The sequence below is a fragment of the Lissotriton helveticus genome, chromosome 4_2 (genome assembly GCF_964261635.1).
Source record: "Lissotriton helveticus chromosome 4_2, aLisHel1.1, whole genome shotgun sequence".
Taxonomy (NCBI): domain Eukaryota; kingdom Metazoa; phylum Chordata; class Amphibia; order Caudata; family Salamandridae; genus Lissotriton; species Lissotriton helveticus.
Window position 1 is genome coordinate 89,447,490 of NC_136064.1, and position 6,065 is coordinate 89,453,554.

A 6,065-nucleotide genomic window follows, 5' to 3' on the forward strand; every position below is an offset into this window, starting at 1 on the left:
CAGTGGAGAGGCCACACCCCGTGTCCCTTCATCACCCCTGGAGTTTCCAAGGTTAAGGTGTTTGGGAGGGGGTGGGGGGAGCAGGCCGTCTGGACATTGGCAGCGCCCCCCCCCCCCCCCCCCCAGCAACGAACATGTGGGCGGGGGCTGACAACGCATAAATAAAATAATCTGCTGGCCACTCTGTATTGCTTTGTTTAGGTATTTAATTATTTTTTCTCTCTGTCCTGACGTTTTCTTTTGATTTTGATAAAAAACAGTCAGAAAATGAGGACATTTCCAGACAAAGTGTGCCACCCTTTTTTGGATCCATTTCACAGGGGAACAAATAAAGAAAAGGAGAGGAAAGAGAGAACACGAGCTGTCTCTTGAAATCAGCACGGAAGGAGGAGCGAGACAGAGACAGAAAGAGAGGGGGGGATAAAGAGAGGGGGGGGGCTGCAAGAGACCGATCAGGAGAAGTGGACACTGTCCTTGCCTTCCCTGGGCATGAAGGAAAAGAGACAGAGTTTTTTTCCTTCTCTGCCCTTCCCAGACCGCCGAGCCTTCCTGCAGCATAACAGAGGGCGGGGGCTAGCCTCTTTGACCCCAGACAGGTCAAGTGCAGGGCCATTAGGCGGTGCTTACGCGCACTAATGGCCCTGTGAGTAACAGAAGGGAGAGGGGAAATTCTTTTGTCCCCTCATCCCCCACCCTTGCCCCACCCTCCTGTCCCCCCCCACTCCAAAATCTCGGGGGTGATATATCCCCTGCGTCCCCCACAGTTGATTCCAATGTCCAGGGGGCCTGCCCCCTTCACCCACACCTTAACCTTGGAAACTCCGGGGGTGATGGGACACGGGTTGTGGTCTCTCGACTGAGGGATACAGGTTAACTTGTGCTCCGCCTCTCACGCACAGCACGGACCCCGCCATCCCTAGCGCCCTGACGCTCTCCTCCAGGCGCTGCCCTGAGCGTGGCACTGTCTTCAAGGGTCGTCACCAGGCCGTGGGGAGGACCGGGGCACACCAGAGGGACCCCGGGGTGGCAATAACATTCCTAGGGGTACCACACACTGACGGGCTCTCGCATGGAGTATTAACTCGGTGTGGTACTCCTTTCACCCAACGCAGACCTATCCGCTGTTATGAAGAGACCCAGGCCTCTGCCATGCCCAACTCACAGTGATATAGAGGTAAGTCTGCCAATGTGGCCTTGGCTAACGCAAGATATACGCACCGAATGCCTTGTCTATTATCCGTAGGAAGCCCTTCCATTTTAGAAAAATCTACTGTACATAACTATGGAAGTGTTTTCCCGGTGTGTTCTTGTGATCTGAGAGTCTGCCATTTTGTGCAGTACTATCTTTCTACCTGTGTCTGGTACTCTTGTGTATCTTTCACCCGTCACTTTCTCTTGTAACACACTGTTTTCTACCTCCTACAATTGTTTATTTTTGATACCTGTACTAGTGCCACTATTCCTATTGGTTCTTGTGCTTGAGTGCCCCCCATGTATTGCAGTATTATAGCTTTATGTTTACTTTGTATGCTTTTGTAACTTGCACACGTCACTTTTTCCTCCTGTAATGCACCGTTTGCTACCTCTTGTATTTTGCTGGCTCACGATTGTCATTTTTGCTTCATTTAATGTAACGTTTGCCTTTTTATTTGGTTCACTTGTATTGTTCTCATGTACCAGTTCTGTTCCTATTGTGAAGCGCTCTGACACCTTCGGGTAATGTCCGCGCTATATAAAAATGCACAAATAAATAAATAAAAACCGAATGAGATGACAAGCCCCCTCTCCACCCCTCCCGAGGGCGGCACAGAGTCCATACCGCCACAACGCTACTGCGGATTTAGGAAGGCGAAGCTGTGGCGATGCGAGTGCAAGGTACTTTACGAGGGCTCTCCCGGATCTTTGGTTAATCTGTCCTGAATTTTACACGCATCAAAAAGTGGTTCTAGCGCCTATTTCAAAGCAAAATATCCAGATTTCGATTATCAAAGCTTTCCAGTTTCTTTTTAGTTGGCCGTTTTTTATTTTTTTTTTATACTTTTACATTTTTTAACGATCTATTATATTAATATGTTATTTACCTTTTTAGCTGCCGAGTGAGTCCCTCACATTTTCGCGCCCATCTGAAAAATGCAAAAAAAAAAACAACGTTTTAAAATATGAAGTAAAACGGTGCGTTCTGCACAATTTCTTTAAACCTGAGTTACTTATCTATAGACGCAGTTCTGCTAGTCTGGGAAAGCAGTTCACAGCATTTCTAGTGGGTGTGGGACTTTTAGATGAAAGCCCACAAGGCAGCGCAGCTGTCTGGCTGTAAATGTTGTTCTGATCTTGTGACATTTGCTGTGTCTTGAAAGACAGAGGTCAAAGGTCAGGCTCTCCCTTCTAGAGAGTTCGGTGTCTACTTCTATCCCTCTGACGTCACAGGGAGAGGATGTATCTGACCATCCTGCTGAACAGCCTTCTGGGAGGCGAGGGTGACGGGTGGTGTTTTTCGAGCTCACCACAAAAATGAACAGTGCTGGTATTTCAGAATATATCAGAATTAGGAAAGTACAAATTAGGCACATGTTCTATGTAATGCTTAAGTGTGGTGGAAACAAGTATTTCTATCTGATCAGAATACATCAGTACATTATGTGATGACATTTCCTCAGATTACCTTTTGTGCACAGTAAAACTGAGGGAGGGGTGCTTCATGCTATCAACCCCCCCCCCCCCCCACCCCGGTCCCAGGGCCGGTGGAGCTGCAGTCTGCCAGGGCCGGTGGAGCAGCAGTCTGCCAGGGCCGGTGGAGCAGCCGTCTGCCAGGGCTGGTTGCTGTTCCCGGTCTGGTCCTGAGTGGGACAGCACCGGATATTCCAGTCTGAGGCCGTGAGCAGCAGAGCTATCCCTCATGGGAATTCCCCTCAATCACTGAATGACAGGGCTCCCCGGATAAGGAAGCGCCTACATGACAACAAAGCGCCTCTGCTCCGAGGGCGCATAGACGCCTGGGGCTGATGCACGAAGGCACACAGCTGTACAGAGAGGGGTGAAACAACAACAACGCCTCTTTAGCAAGTAAATGGTCATTTAAAGACCTGTGAAGCACATGTGTGCAGCTTCAATGGGCAATGGGCGTTGCCTGCCTGGCGGTACATAGGGGCTCCTGCGTGATTTAAGCACTCTCACCTGTAGCGTGGTTGTAAGCGCTCTCACCTGTAGCGTGGTTTTAAGCACTCTCACCTGTAGCGTGGTTTTAAACACACTCACCTGTAGCGTGGTTGTAAGCGCTCTCACCTGTAGCGTAGTTGTAAGCACTCTCACCTGTAGTGTGGTTTTAAGCGCTCTCACATGCAGCGTGGTTTAAGCCCCTCACCTGTAGCATGGTTGTAAGTGCTCTCACCTGTAGCATGGTTTAAGCACTCTCACCTGCAACGTGATTTAAGCACCCTCACCTGTAGAATGGTTTTACGCACTCTTGCCTGTAGCGTGGTTTTAAGCCTCCTCACCTGTAGCATGGTTGTAAGTGCTCTCACCTGTAGCGTGGTTTAAGGACTCTCACCTGTAGCATGGTTGTAAGCGCTCTCATCTGCAGCGTGGTTTTAAGCACTCTCCCCTGTAGCGTGGTTGTAAGCGCTCTTACCTGTAGCGTGGTTGTAAGCGCTCTCACCTGTAGCATGGTTGTAAGCACTCTCACCTGTAGCATGGTTTTAAGCGCTCTCACATGCAGCGTGGTTTTAAGCCCCCTCACCGGTAGCATGGTTGTAAGTGCTCTCACCTGTAGCGTGGTTTAAGCACTCTCACCTGTAGCATGGTTGTAAGCGCTCTAATCTGTAGCGTGGTGTAAGTGCTCTCACCTGTAGCGTGGTTTTAAGCACTCTCACCTGTAGCGTGGTTGTAAGCGCTCTCACCTGTAGCGTGGTTGTAAGCGCTCTCACCTGTAGCGTGCTTGTAAGCACTCTCACCTGTAGCATGGTTTTAAGCACTCTCACCTGTAGTGTGGTTTTAAGCACGCTCACCTGTAGCATGGTTGTAAGTGCTTTCCCCAGTAGCGTGGATTTAAGCGCTTTCCCTGTAGCATGGTTTTAAGTGCTCTCGCCTGTAGCGTGGTTTTAAGCACTCTCACCTGTAGCATGGTTGTAAGCGCTTTCCCCAGTAGCGTGGTTTTAAGCACTCTCATCTGTAGCATGGTTGTAAGCGCTTTCCCCAGTAGCGTGGTTTTAAGCGCTTTGCCCTGTAGCATGGTTTTAAGCGCTCTCGCCTGTAGCGTGGTTCTAAGCACTCTCGCCTGTAGCGTGGTTTTAGCACTTTCACCTGTAGCATGGTTGTAAGCGCTCGCACCTGTAGCATGGTTATAAGCGCTCTCACCTGTAGCATGGTTGTAAGCACTCTTGCCTGTTGCCAGTGAAGTAGTGTGGCTCACTGGTTAGAGGCGGCAGACCCGAGAGCAGAGGACGGCCCGGGACCAGGGTTCGATTCCCGGCGCGGCAGGTTTCTGGACCAGGGTCAGCGGACTCGATAATTCTCTCGCCTCGGTTCCCACTCTAATCAGCGATCACACTCGGCAACTCTGGGCATTAGCTTGCCTCATCTTCACTAACGGCCCCACCAGACCGCCGGGGATGCCTGGTCTCACCCTGGAGATACCCATTAAGGGACCATCTCTCAGGGAAGCCAGGAAGGGTTTCGCAGCGGTCGAAGCGCCTTGGGACCCTACGGGTAAGTAGTGCGCTATATAAATGCCTATACATTTACATTTACATTTACATAGCGTGCTTTTAAGCACTCTTGCCTGTAACGTGCTTTTAAGCACTCTCACCGGTAGCGTGGTTTTAAGCCCCCTCACCTGTAGCATGGTTGTAAGCGCTCGCACCTGTAGCATGGTTATAAGCGCTCTCACCTGTAGCATGGTTGTAAGCACTCTCACTTGTAGCATGGTTTTAAGCACTTTCGCCTGTAGCGTGGTTTTAAGTGCTCCCACCTGTAGCGTGGTTTTAAGCACTCTCGCCTGTGTGGTTTTAAGCACTCTCACCTGTAGCATAGTTTCAAGTACTCTCACCTGTAGCGTGGTTGTAAGCACTCTCGCCTGTGTGGTTTAAGTGCTCTCACCTGTAGCATAGTTTCAAGTACTCTCGCCTGTAGCGTGGTTTTAAGCGCTTCAGCCTGTAGCGTGGTTTTAAGAGCTTTAGCCTGTAGCGTGGTTTTAAGCGCTTTAGCCTGTAGCGTGGTTTTAAGCGCTCTAGCCTGTAGCTTGGTTGTAAGCTCTCTCATTACTGAGCTGGGCCTGAAGTTCACGATCACAAGGCCACATGTGCAGTAACCGACAGGAAATAACTAAAAACTCATCACTTCCGGGTGTAAAAGAACACGTTTATCATTGAAAAGTTCCTGTTCTGTATTCAGCGTTTTACTCTCTCCATATCTCGCCCTTTTCAGCTTATTGCAAGGCGCTTTGACACCTTATAATGCTAAGGTGCTACGGAAACCGTTAAATAAAATTAATGCATATGATATACTTTCACTGTAATGTAGAATGTGACAGCCCCCACAAAGTGTGTTTAGTTTCATCTCTAAATTTTACCACACAAATTTAATAATAATTTTGGGCATTATACCATATAAAACAAGCATTTGCAATACAATAGGTCTCGCATTTACCCGAGTTTAAGCTATTGCCATTGTAAATGACAATGTCTTTTATTTATGTTTTAAAAACCAAAATAAAAGGCACAGCCATTTACAATGTCAATAGCTCAAACTCGCGGAACTGCGAGACCTATTGCATTGCAAATGCTTGTTCATGTCAGCATCCGTCTGAGAAATAGAATAAAACCGGTACCTTTCACCCCTGTCCACCCCCGTTTTTTTGTCGTTGTTCCTAAATAAGCAATACCCTTGTATTTCGTCGCCATCATAGTGTCCCAGAAATGATCTCGCTGCATACGGGGGACTTTCAGTTTCTTTCTATAAGACACATGAACAATCAAAATCCTCCTTCGAATCTGTGAAAAAGGACATTTTTAGGAAAATGAGAACAGGGACTGAAAGCATGACAAGAAACACATACGGAAACATGCATA